Here is a 14009-nt window from a genome sequence, read left to right on the forward strand (position 1 = left end):
TCAAAGATCACAGAACCTGCTTCCGCTCTCTGGTGAGTTGTGAGCCTGCTCTGTGCTGTAGATGTCATAATACATCAGCCATTTGTTTTACATGTTGCGAGAGAGAATTTAATTAATCTCGTATATCTATAGCTTACGAGCCATTGCGTTGGTGATGAGGAAGGGATGCACTGAGTCTGTGAGTCCCATTAAGTGTATTGATTGTGAATTTTTTTAAAAGAGCATTCGCTTGCATATCCTGTCCATTAATGATCCAGCCTAACTGCAGCTGCCAAGGATAGGGATATGCATTGACAATTTGCTCCACGGATCTGCTCGCTCAGCTCGTCCTAGTGGGGTGTAGACAGGTGAATGGAAAACTATTATTGTCTGTTTGAGCCAATGAGTTGTATGGGTCTGGTCTCAGAGAGTGAGAGGGTGTGTGGACAGGTGTGAGCCTCTGGAGTATGAGAGGGTGTGTGGACAGATGTAGATTTGGGAATGAGAGAGGGTGGGTGGACAGATGTGAGCTTGAGAATGTGGCAGGGTGTGTGGACAGATGTGGATTTGGGAATGTGGCAGGGTGTGTGGACAGATGTGGATTTGGGAATGAGAGAGGTGTGTGGACAGATGTGGATTTGGGAATGAGAGAGGGTGTGTGGACAGATGTGGATTTGGGAATAAGAGAGGCTGGGTGGACAGATGTGAGCTTGGGAATGTGGCAGGGTGTGTGGACAGATGTGGATTTGGGAATGTGGCAGGGTGTGTGGACAGATGTGGATTTGGGAATGAGAGAGGGTGTGTGGACAGATGTGGATTTGGGAATGAGAGAGGGTGTGTGGACAGATGTGGATTTGGGAATGAGAGAGGGTGTGTGGACAGATGTGGATTTGGGAATGAGAGAGGGTGTGTGGACAGATGTAGATTTGGGAATGAGCGAGGGTGTGTGGACAGATGTGGATTTGGGAATGAGAGAGGGTGTGTGGTCAGATGTGAGCTTGGAAATGTGGCAAGGTGTGTGGACAGATGGGGATTTGGGAATGAGAGAGGAGTGTGTGGACAGATGTGGATTTGGGAATGAGAGAGGGTGTGTGGACAGATGTAGATTTGGGAATGAGAGAGGGTGTGTGGTCAGATGTGAGCTTGGAAATGTGGCAAGGTGTGTGGACAGATGGGGATTTGGGAATGTGGCAGGGTGTGTGGACAGATGTGGATTTGGGAATGAGAGAGGAGTGTGTGGACAGATGTGGATTTGGGAATGAGAGAGGGTGTGTGGACAGATGTGAGCTTGGGAATGTGGCAGGGTGTGTGGACAGATGTGGATTTGGGAATGACAGAGGGTGTGTGGACAGATGTGAACTTGGGAATGAGAGAGGGTGTGTGGACAGATGTGAACTTGGGAATGTGGCAGGGTGTGTGGACAGATGTGGATTTGGGAATGAGAGAGGGTGTGTGGACAGATGTGGATTTGGGAATGAGAGAGGGTGTGTGGACAGATGTGAGCTTGGGAATGTGGCAGGGTGTGTGGATAGATGTGAATTTGGGAATGTGGCAGGGTGTGTGGATGCAGAAGGAGCCCAAAGTGTGAGAGGTGTGTGTGTGAGAGTGGGAGGGAGGTATTTGTGGAAAGAGGGGTGGCTGTGTTATGGACAGGTGTGCAGCCGAGTCAGAATTGGGATCAGGAAAACTGGAACACAGCTGAGTTTGTTTTGACAAGGTGAACACCACCAAGTTCAATTTTAAACACAAAATAATCTGCAGATGCTGGGGTCAAAGCAACACTCAACACGCTGGAGGAACTCAGCAGGTCGGACAGCATCCATGGAAAAGATCGGTCGACGTTTCGGGCCGGAACCCTTCGTCAGGACTGTAGAGAGAGGGGGCAGAGGCAACTATAAAGAAGGTGAGGGGAGGGTGGGAAGGAGAAGGCTGGTAGGTTCCAGGTGAAAAACCAGCAAGGGGAAAGATAAAGGGGTGGGGGAAGGGAGGCAGGGAGGTGATAGGCAGGAAAGGTGGAGAAAGAATAGGGGAAAACACAATGGATAGTAGAAGGAGGTGGGACCATGAGGGAGGTGATAGGCAGCTGGGGGAGGGGGCAGAGTGACATAGGGATAGAGGAAGGGGAGGGAATTACATGAAATTGGAGAATTCTATGTTCATACCAAGGGGCTGGAGACTACCTAGATGGTATATGAGGTGTTGCTCCTCCAACCTGAGTTTAGCCTCATCATGGCAGTAGAGGAGGCCATGTATGGACATACCTGAATGGGAGTGGGAAGCAGAGTTGAAGTGGGTGGCTACTGGGAGATCCTGTTTGTTGTGGCGGACGGAGTGGAGGTGCTCGACGAAGCGGTCCCCCAATCTGCGTCGGGTTTCACAGATGTAGAGGAGGCCGCACCGGGAGCACCAGATGCAATAGATGACCCCAACAGACTCACAAGTGAACTGACTCTCATAACTACCTCGACTATACCTCTTCCCACCCCGCCACATGCAAAAATGCCATTCCCTATTCCCAGTTCCTCCGTCTCCGCCGCATCTGCTCCCAGGATGAGGTTTTCCATTCCAGGACATCTCAAATGTCCTCTTTCTTTAAGGATCGTGGTTTACCTTCTGCCGTCATCAATGATGCCCTCACCCGCATCTCCTTTAGTTCCCGCACTTCAGCCCGCACCCCATCCTCCTGTCACCACAACAGGGACAGAGTTCCCCTTGTCCTCACCTACCACCCCACCAGCCTTCGGATCCAGCACATTATCCTCCGTAACTTCCGCCACCTTCAACAGGACCCCACCACTAAGCACATCTTTCCCTCTCCACCCCTCTCAGCTTTCCGCAGGGATAGGTCCCTCCACGATTCCCTGATCCACACATCCCTCTCCACGGATCTCCCACCTGGCACTTATCCCTGTAAGCATAAGTGCTACACCTGTCCCTACACCTCCTCTCTTGCCACCATTCAGGGCCCCAAACAGTCCTTCCAGGTGAGGCAACACTTCACTTGTGAGTCTGTTGGGGTCATCTATTGCATCCGGTGCTCCCGGTGCGGCCTCCTCTACATCGGTGAAACCCGACACAGATTGGGGGACCGCTTCGTCGAGCACCTCCACTCCGTCTGCCACAACAGACAGGATCTCCCAGTAGCCATCCACTTCAACTCTGCTTCACATTCCCATTCGCATATGTCCATACATGGCCTCCTCTACTGCCATGATGAGGCTAAACTCAGGTTGCAGGAGCAACACCTCATATACTGTCTAGGTAGTCTCCAGTCCCTTGGTATGAACATAGAATTCTCCAACTTCCGGTAATTCCCTCCCCCTCCCTTCCCCATCCCTATTTCACTCTGCCCCCTCCCCCAGCTGCCTATCTCCTCTCTCATGGTTCCGCCCCATTGTGTTTTCCCCTATTCTTTCTTCACCTTTCCTGCCTATCACCTCCCTGCTTCCCTCCCCCACCCCTTTATCTTTCCCCTTACTGGTTTTTCACCAGGAACCTACCACCCTCCTTCCCACCCTCCCCCCACCTTCTTTATAGGGCCTCTGCCTCTTCTCCCTACAGTCCTGATGAAGGGTTCCGGCCCAAAACATTGACTGATCGTTCCCACGGTTGCTGACCGACCTGCTGAGTTCCTCCAGCGTGTTGTGAGTGTTATCAAGTTCAATCTGCCTTTCCTGGTAGACACACATCTCAAAGAAATGAAAGATAAAATAAGTAAGATCCAGTTGTCCGGAGTCTGGAATATCTGAACTGGCTTCTCCACCTTGGGGCAATCAGGGATGGACAATAAATTCCAACAGTGCCCATTGTGTGCACTTTCCATGAACAAACACATTTCACAAAGCTGCTTTATGATTCATCAACAATTAGAACGCAGCCATCATTCTGATGGGAAGTTTTTCTCTTTCCACGGATGCTGACCGACTGAGAAACAAGAAGAGATGAAAAAGATTAGTTTTATTTGTCACCCGTACATCAACACATAAGTGAAATTCATCGTTTACAACATACCAAATCAGCGAGTTTCGTGCCAGTGTCACCATTTTCTGGTGCCCACAACTCACTAACCCTAATTCTACATCTTTGGAACGTGGGAGGAGACTGCAGCACCCAGAGGAAACCCACGCGGTCATAGGGAGACCGGAGCACCCACAGTAAACCCACACGGTCATGGGGAGACCAGAGCACCCACAGGAAACCCACACGGTCATGGGGAGAGTGGAGCACCCAGAGGAAACCCACATGGTCATGGGGAGACTGGAGCACCCACAGTAAACCCACACGGTCATGGGGAGATTGGAGCACCCACAGGAAACCCACACGGTCATGGGGAGACTGGAGCACCCACAGGAAACCCACACGGTCATGAGGAGAAAGTACAAACTACTTACTGACAACAGCAGGAATCAAACCCTGATCGATGATCACTGGTGTCGTAAAGTGACTGTGCTAAACACTACATTACCGTGCTTCCCCATTTCCAATTTTTGCTGTTATTTTGGATTTCCAGCAACTGCTGTATTCTGCATCTCACAGTTCCAGCATTGTGTTTTCTTCCTGATTTCATACCTCATTCATCTTCCCCTGTTTACAACACCTCCTGAACAGATCAGCTAGGACTTACAACCATTCATTTCCCTCTTGTAAATGGCACCACCAGCAGTTACATTACCAGTATTCTCCATCCTATCGTGAACATTCCCTTTCTTCTTTCCACACCTTGCTCTCTGTCACTTAAAAAAAAATCCTGTTTTCTCACTTTTTTGGTTCTGATGGAAGGTCCGACATGTTAACTCTGTTTCTCTTCCCACCGTTGCTGACTGACTTTCTAAATGTCTTCAGCACTTTCTGTAAATGACCTCACAATCCTGTGAAACATGCTATTCACTGCCCTCATCAGGACTGATCAATCTTAGTGAGAAGTAAACATTCACAATTCATAGCTCCATGTGCTAGTTGGTTGCACTTTGTCAACATGATGAGTGGATAAACCTTCATCATTGCCTGACTCTAATGAAAAACTGAATTATCAGGGCACTTCCTTAGAGTGCCTTTAATATTCCTCTGAGAATTTTTGCATTGAAAATAATTCTCGATTCAAAGAACATATACCTCTACCTACATGTTGTCTCCATGGATTATAGTAAGGTGTTTGACAAAGTCCCTCATGGGAGGCTAATCCTGAAGATTAAAATGCACGGGGCCCGTGGTAAATGGGCTGCTCGGATTTGGAACTGGCTTGCGCATAGAAGACAGAGGGTAGTGGTGGAAGGGAGGCTGGGGAAAGATCTGATAGAGGCTTACAAGATTATGAGAGGCATTGACAGAGTAGACAGAGAGTATCTGTTCCCCTAGGTTAAAATGTCTAATACCAGAGGGCATGCATTAAATGTGAGAGGGGGCAGGTTCAAAAGGGATGTGAGGGGTAAGTTTTATACTCAGAGTCATAGATGCCTGGAATGCAGTGCCTGAGGCAAACATATTGGAGACTTCTAAGAGGCCTTTGGATAGGCACATGAATGTGAAGAAACATATAAATCTACAGCACATTACAGGCCCTTCAGCCCACAATGTTGTGCCGACCATGTAACCTACTCTAGAAGCTGCCTAGAATTTCCCTACCGCATAGCCCTCTATTTTTCTAAGCTCCATGTACCTATCGAAGAGTTTCTTAAAAGACCCTACTGTATCCGAATGTGAGGAAGATGGAGGGATTATGGGCATGGTGTAGGTAGGAGGGATTAGCATTTGTGTGTTTTTTGATTTGCTTTTCAGTTGGTTCAGCACAACATTGTGGGCTGAATGGCCTGTTCCTGTGCTATACTCTTCATTGTTCTATCTATCTAATACAAATATGCAATATCAGATGACTGTGATAGTCTTCTGAGCTTTGACTCAGTATCCATTGTTCATTTAGTAGCAATAATTCATGGAGTGGATACGCTGATCCCCAGTATTCACAAAGACAAGTTTGCAGAATGGCACGTTGCTGACAGGAGAATTAAAAAAAGACCCCACAACAATGAGATAAAGTAAGACTGAAGGCACAGCGAGGCAAGATGTTGTTCTATCCCTTTATCACAAAAAAAAACAGGACATAGCAAACGCAGTGCTAAGGGTTAGGATTTGCAAAGTTCATGGTGGACTTCTGATTTTCTCCTTCGAGATACTGGCATCATCATCCTTTTGTCACCAAGGGATATGTTCAAGACAACTCCTATGATGTGCGCTACACTATTACGGTACCATTAACCCAGGTTCAATTCCGCTCCAGTCTGTAAGGAGTTTGTATGTTCTCCCTGTGACCATGTGGGTTTCCTCCAGGTGCTCTGGTTTCCTCACCTGTTCCAAAGCTGTACCCGTTAGTAGGTTAATTGATCACATGGTTGTGATTGGGCGACACAAGTTTGTTGGACTGGAAGGCCCTGTTACTGTGTTGTATCCTAAATAAAATACAAAATAAAATAAATGAAACTTTTAAAACTCAACAAGTGCTGAGGGAGAAGCGATGTCCCAGGAATAGACCACTTGGTTGAACACAAATGAACAAAAGTCTGGTGTGCCAAACAATTGCAATGTCAAGTTAGTAGCAGATCAAAGTGTCAGAGCCCTTGGCCAATATTAGTTTTGACTTTCACTCCTTATTGTGGAGGTCAGGTCTGTGTGGTTGACAACAATACCATCCTGGTGGGAGAAGCTGCCAATTCTGTCTGAGAGCCATCACTGACCATGTCTTTGCAGAACGTTGTGTTTCTGTAGAAGGTGAGAACATTGTTCTGTAGAACAAAGATGCTTTGAGCAAGTCTGAAAGTAGCTGAAGTTTCACTCATTGCAAGATCCCACCTCACCTGGCTACAAGATAACAGTGAAACAGGAACACTTAAAGAAATCATATTTACTACTCATGCTTAAGGGAAAAGCACGGAAGCAGGGACTTCCAGGGATCAGCGGGCAAACAGATGGAAAGATTCAAGGATACTCTTAGAGTCTGCTTGAATCAATGCAACAACCCCACTGACACCTCCGAACATCTGATCTCGAGAACAGGGGTTCGGGGTGGTGCTGAGAACCTCAAGTCTGTGCACCGGGAGCACACAGATATCCATGCTTAAACACACTACCTCAGAAACAACCCACCCGACCGCTGCATCAGACAGCTCCTAGACCTTCTGTGGAAGTACCTGCAGAATCCTTCGAAGAAGTAACATGTAGGATACACAAAGGATGTTGTGTACTTGGATTTTCAGAAGGCCTTTGACAAGGTGCTGCATATAAAGCTGCCCACGGTGTTACTGGAAAGATACTAACACGGATAGAAGATCAGCTGACTGGCAGGGGGCAAAGTGTGGGAATAAAGGGGGCCTTCTTCAGATTGGCTGCCATTATAGTGGTGCTCCCCAGGGGCCAGTGTTAGATCTGCTACTTTTCACATTATATGTTAATGCGGATGATACACAGGTAAGTGGAGGGTCAATAATGGCATTCATTTAGTCATACTTTATTGATCCCAGGGGAAATTGGTTCTCGTTACAGTTGCACCATAAATAATAAGTAGTAATAAAACCATAAATAGTTAAATAGTAATATGTAAATTATGCCAGGAAATAAGTCCAGGACCAGCCTATTGGCTCAGGGTGTCTGACCCTCCAAGGGAAGAGTTGTAAAGTTTGATGGCCACAGGCAGGAATGATTTCCTATGACGCTCTGTGTTGCATCTCGGTGGAATGAGTCTCTGGCTGAATGTACTCCTGTGCCCAACCAGTACATTATGTAGTGGATGGGAGACATTGTCCAAGATGGCATGCAACTTGGACAGCATCCTCTTTTCAGACACCACCGTGAGAGAGTCCAGTTCCATCCCTACAACATCACTGGCCTTACGAATGAGTTTGTTGATTCTGTTGGTGTCTGCTACCCTCAGCCTGCTGCCCCAGCACACAACAGCAAACATGATCACACTGGCCACCACAGACTCGTAGAACATCCTCAGCATCGTCCGGCAGATGTTAAAGGACCTCAGTCTCCTCAGGAAATAGAGACGGCTCTGACCCTTCTTGTAGACAGCCTCAGTGTTCTTTGACCAGTCCAGTTTATTGTCAATTCATATCCCCAGGTATTTGTAATCCTCCACCATGTCCACACTGACCCCCTGGATGGAAACAGGGGTCACCAGTACCTTAGCTCTCCTCAGGTCTACCACCATCTCCTTAGTCTTTTTCACATTAAGCTGCAGATAATTCTGCTCACACCATGTGACAAAGTTTCCTACCGTAGCCCTGTACTCAGCCTCATCTCCCTTTCGAGAGCGCTAGAGTATAAAAATAAGGATGTAATGCTGAGATTTTATAAGGCGTTGGTCAGACTGCACTTGGAGTATTATGAGTAGTTTTGGACCCCATTTCTAAGGAAGGATGTGTTGTTTGGTGTTGGAGAGAGTCTAGAAGAGCTTTACAAGAAAGATATTGTAATCAAGAAGGAGTTCATGTGTGAAGAGCTTTTGATGGCTCAAGGTCAGTACTCACTGGAGATGAGATGGATAAAAGTGTATCTGATTGAAACATACGAAATAGCAAAAGTCCTGAGCGGACTAGATGTGGAAAGGATGTTTCCAGTAGTGGGAGAATTTAAGACCAGCGGGCATGGCTTCAGAATCAAAGAACTTCTCTTTAAAACAGGAATGAGGAGGACTTCATTGACACCGATGGCTATAGAGATCAAATCATTGGGTATTTTTAAAGCAGAGTTTGATAGGTTCTTGATTAGTAAAAGCAGCAGAAGTTATAGGGAGAAGTCAGGAGTCAGAAGGAATAATAAATCAACCACAATTGAATGTTAGCACAGACTTGTTGGGCTGAATAGCCTAATTCTGTTCCTACAGTATGTCTTGTAGGCCCATGGCCTTCTATATTGACCTCTCAGTCACCTCAAACCTACAAGCTGGAATGAAAGCAAGTCATCTTCAACTCCAAGGGACTGCCTAAGAAACTATAAAAACGGAAAATGCTGGTCAGCCTGCATCTGTGGGAAGGGAAACATATTTAACAGATCAGAATGAGTAACAGCCTGTGAAGAGCCAGGGAGAGTGGAGAAGGAGGGTGTCTCTGATTGGATAAAATCTGGGTGACCATGGGGATAAGCTGAAAACAAGGTTATCTAGTCACTGAGTGAATGGGAGCAGGAAACATAGACAAAAGGAACGCAGGAGTTGCCAAATGCAGGAATGCGTGCTCAGCAGAGCATACAGGGCAGCTCCACTCCCAGAGAGAATAAGTGAAAAATGATAACCAAGCTGAGCCAATATCATGGATGAGTGACTGATACAGACAGGAATAGACTTACTTGAAGCTGCAGAATTCAATATTAAATGCAGAAGGTCATTCTGTGCACAGTGTGTTTTATGAAGTCTATGACTGAAAGGGGAGGTAGCCAGTATAAAAAGGTGGAGGGAAGAAAGTCACCATTGTCATACATGCTGCAGAAATGTTTGTGTAACTAATCTGATGTAGGTCAAAAAAATCTCAGGCCTTCAAGCTTTGCAACAAGATAGCCCAGAGTTCTGCTACTCTTTAAGTTGAGTGAAAAGATGCTTCTAAATCTCCATCTAATTTTAAGGTTGTTTTCTATGTTTTCCTTCTAGATTTCCTATAAGAAGGAAATGCTTCTCATTCAGAGTATAAGAACATAAAAACATAGAAAGAGGAATAGGCCATTCAGCTCCTCCATTCAAAGTGATCTCACTTGATCTGCATCAGGCCTCACTGCTCTTCCATGCCTGTACACCCAGGCCCCAATTCTTTGATCTTTCAAGAAAAATAGCTACTTCTTCCTTAAATACACCCAATAATCCAAACTCCACAACCCTCCAGGTTAGAGGATTGCAGAGATTCACAATCATACACTCCTCAATCTTCAATGACAACTCCCTAATCTTGTAACTACCTTGGTTTGTTCAGTACTCACTCACTAGTGGGAGCATCTGGAGATCTACCTCATCAACCCCCTCAGGATCTTATTCACCGGGAAAGTAAAGAATTACGAGAAGAATCTGTAAGCACTTGGTAATGAAGGACACTGGCTGGAATCAAGGCTATAGTAGGCACTGGTTTCTGCCTCTGTAGTGTCCTTGTAGCTGCACTTTGTACAGATCCTCAGGGATGGTGGGGGAGCCCTATGGTAGCTATGTCAAAGGTTCAGTTCATATCAGAGAATGTATTCAGTATACAACCTGAAACTCAAACTCTTCACAGATATCCACAAAACAAGAAACCGTATAGAATGAATGATGGAAACGTCGATGTCCAGAAGATCCGCTCTCCCAGTGATCTGATTTCAGAGATGCAGACTGACACAGTTGGCTGACAAAGTAGGAATAGTGGTCAATTCCAGCAAATATTTTATTTTCTGCCTGTAGGACTCAAAAGAAAAATTTCAATTCTGGTCTCATACATTGAAAGGGAAAAAACTGGCAAATGAATTAGGAGAAGGGGCATGATCAGAGATAATGTTGAAGCATTTCCCTGCCTTGGCTGGGCTTTACCAAGAACACCGTGGTTAAACCTATCACAGATACAATGCACAGAAGGGTTTGGAACACATCAGGTTTTCCTACAGCACAAAAAGAGACCATTCAACCCATCTGTTCTATGTTAGCTCATTCCCCACTTACCTTCTTACAGCCTATTCCTTCCCAGATACATCAATTCCCCCTGATTCCCCATCTAGCCACGTACACTGGGGCCAAGTTACGGTGGTCATTTTATCTACCAGCATATCCACAGGATGAGGGAAGGACCCGTGACCCGTGACCCGTGAGGCAGCAGCACCACATACGACTCTGTGGGGCAGTTCATGGGAGTGAGGTTCAGGAACTGTCAGCACTGGAGTGAATATGAACCCTGTGAGCCAAGAGGTTTCCTTCAAAAGTGCAAGAAAGAAAACCTTAAAAATGAAGGCTAATATTGTATATTACTGAAAGTCATTATAAAACATCATTAATCCTGAAAATATAAATTAATTATAATCCCTTATTTTTATCCTGACTTTCCTTCTTCAATATATATTCAATAATGTACTATTATATTTTTAATTTTAATTTTCAGAATCTGGTTATTGCAGCCTCCAGCTTTTGGATCTACATTCCTCATTTTGGAATTAAATTCTGGAAACTAATTTCCTGCAATAATTAAGAAAGGAGGTTTGACTGGAATCTTTGCAGCACAGATGGAGGACTTTTGGCTCATCATAGCCATTGGAAGAGTGTCTCTGCCAAAGAAATTCTAATCTCTGCCGATTTTTCTTCTATTACAGTATCTGAAACCTGTGCCCATAGCTCCTTTATCTAACCCTTCCTCATTTTGAGCAGTACTGTTGGAAGGTATAGGTATGAAAGGATATCTCATTTGAGCCCACATCAAATCATTCCTCCCTGTGTGAGCGCTTCGCTGTTTGGTATCTCAGTGTCCCTAAAGCCAGAACTCAATGGGAAACATGTTCTTGAAAACATGTTCTTGGCTTACCCTGGGTTTCTGCACAATTACAGTAGGCTCTCCTCGTTAGTGGCACATAATTAACCATCATTTCATTAACTGACCATCACAAAGAAAGAAGAGGCTCTTCTTTCAATTACTGCTTCCATAGTAGCCATCACATAATATGTCCATTTCTTCCCTCTCAGTCTACTTAGAGGGAAGCCAAAGACAGGTGACCTGGAGTTCAAGAGTTTGGCCTTTGGAGGTGTGCTTGACGCAAAGCAGTCAACAGTCAAAGTATTGAGGGGCTTGTTGAAGTTCCCATTCCCTGTTCAAGACCTCACCCACCCAGTATTAGAGGGTTCTGGACTATATAAAATGATGAAGACACAGATCAGGCCAGGGTACTGAAGTATTTCAGACCTGAAATATGATACTGTTTCTCTCTCCTCAGATACTGCCTGACCTTTTGTGTATTTTCTGATTTTACTTCAGATTTCCAGGACCTATTACTTTTTCATCTTAATTTACTGACAAACATATATTGTCTCCAACTGGTTAGCAAATAACAATTAAACGCCCTTCTCCATTTTGGCAGCTACAGCAGCTAAGCTTGATCAAGGTTATTAGGTTTCATTTACAAGGTTAGAGGATAATTGCATCGAGGAGGCAGTTTCAATATGTAGACACTACCTGCAGGTTATGTAGGGCGGGGTGGTATTCAAAGCTAAGCTCATCAGAAAGTTATAGTAGTATCAGGTCCCAAAGGGTGACCTAAATATAACCCAGTGACAGGATGACAAATAGCCCATAGGGTTAGGCTGGCTGTCTAGAATATAACATATTGGAGCTTGATAGTTTTGGCTCTGTCTAATATTTGCTGTTTGCATTGTTTCTTGTTTAGTCAATGAACTATAGAGCACTCTACACAATAGTAACCCTTCCCCACCATGTTATTATTGAGAGACAATTTATAGAAATCTGCTTTGATCATTTGGACAGGATTTTGTTCATGTGCTCAACCCCTCCTGCCCTATAACCCTCCAAGACGTAATGCCTGCAGTTCTCCAGTCTAGCCTTGCACATTTGGGCAGCATAATGGTGCAGCTTGTAGTTCTAGCCCTATAACCGGAGGTCGTTGCCGACCTTGAGCGCTGTTGTGTAGACTTTGCAGACCCTCTCTGTGACCATGTGGGGTCTTCGTGGCAAAAAAAAAACAGAACAAGGTCTCTTCCACCTCAAGCGCCTGAAGAAGTTTGGCATGGGCCCCCAAATCCTCAAAGCCTTCTACAGGGCACCATTGAGAGCATCCTGACTGGCTGTATCACTGCCTGGTACAGGAACTGCGCCAACCTTGATCGCTGGGCACTGCAAAGATTGGAATGGACAGCCCAGAGCATCTGTAGATGTGAACTTCCCTCCATTGAGGACATTTATAGCAGTTGGTGCAGAAAGAAGGACTGGAAGATCATCAGGGACACCAGTCACCCCAGCCATAAACAGTTTCAGCTGCTTCCGTCTGGCAAACACTACCACAGCGTTAAAGCCGGGACTAGCAAGCCTTTTAAATTCACATGTCTGTACACTGTAACAGAGTCATCATACAAAGATTTTCACTCCCTCACATTGCAGGATGGATGTAAGATTTTAAATAAATTCTAATTCTAATTCCATGTGCTCTGATTTTCTTCCACAACCTAGGGATGTGTGGGAAGGTAGGTTAGTTGGCTGGTGTAAGTCACACTTTCAGGGCAGGGAAGCGATTGAATCTGGGGAGGTGATGAGAATAAAATGGGATTACAGTAAGGATGAATGTAAATGGGTGTTTGACGATCAGTATGGACTGAAAAGCTTTCTTCCATGCGATGTGACTCTCTCCACGATGTCCAGGATGACCACTGTCGACTGGAATTTCCTAAACTCTGGAATTTCCTCCTTAAACTTCCCTTCCTTTGTAAATGCCCCCTGAGCAGTGCTGAAAGCCATATTTTTGACCAAGATTTAGGTCATCAATACGAAAAGGAGGATGTTAAATTCTGACTTACAATACTGTGTTAAGGGCATTCTGTAGAAACAAGATCTTGTACTTGTAGGCAGAAGCTCACCATCCATCTGCTGTGGGAGGGGATCATGAAGTGAGGCTCATTCACAAAAGCACAGTTCATCTCCACACATTTAGATGTAACACTCAGACTAGGTTTTTCAGTCTTGAATATAAAGGAGAGCATATAATTTAGAAATGGTCCCAAGCCCGGCTGCGAAAGGAGACGTGTTGGGCATCCCATAAAAGCCCAGAGCTACAGAAACACCAACAGAATCTCCAAAGACCTCACCCGTGGGAGAGGAAGGATCTTCAAAGACGGGCTACACCCGGGGACAATTTGAAAGACTGGCCCAGGAGCCTGGTGAGCTGCTGTTGGTGGCCTTTGCCTCAGTAGGGGTGATGGGCTTAAGAAGAAGATATAATTCAGAAAGATACATGAGCACAGAAAGATCTGCTGAACAAGTGGTTAATTTAGCTGATTACCTTCTGGGCATTACAAGAGAGACATGGAGCAAGGA

This window comes from Mobula hypostoma, chromosome 23 (assembly GCF_963921235.1).
Source record: "Mobula hypostoma chromosome 23, sMobHyp1.1, whole genome shotgun sequence".
In the NCBI taxonomy this organism is placed as follows: Eukaryota; Metazoa; Chordata; class Chondrichthyes; order Myliobatiformes; family Myliobatidae; genus Mobula; species Mobula hypostoma.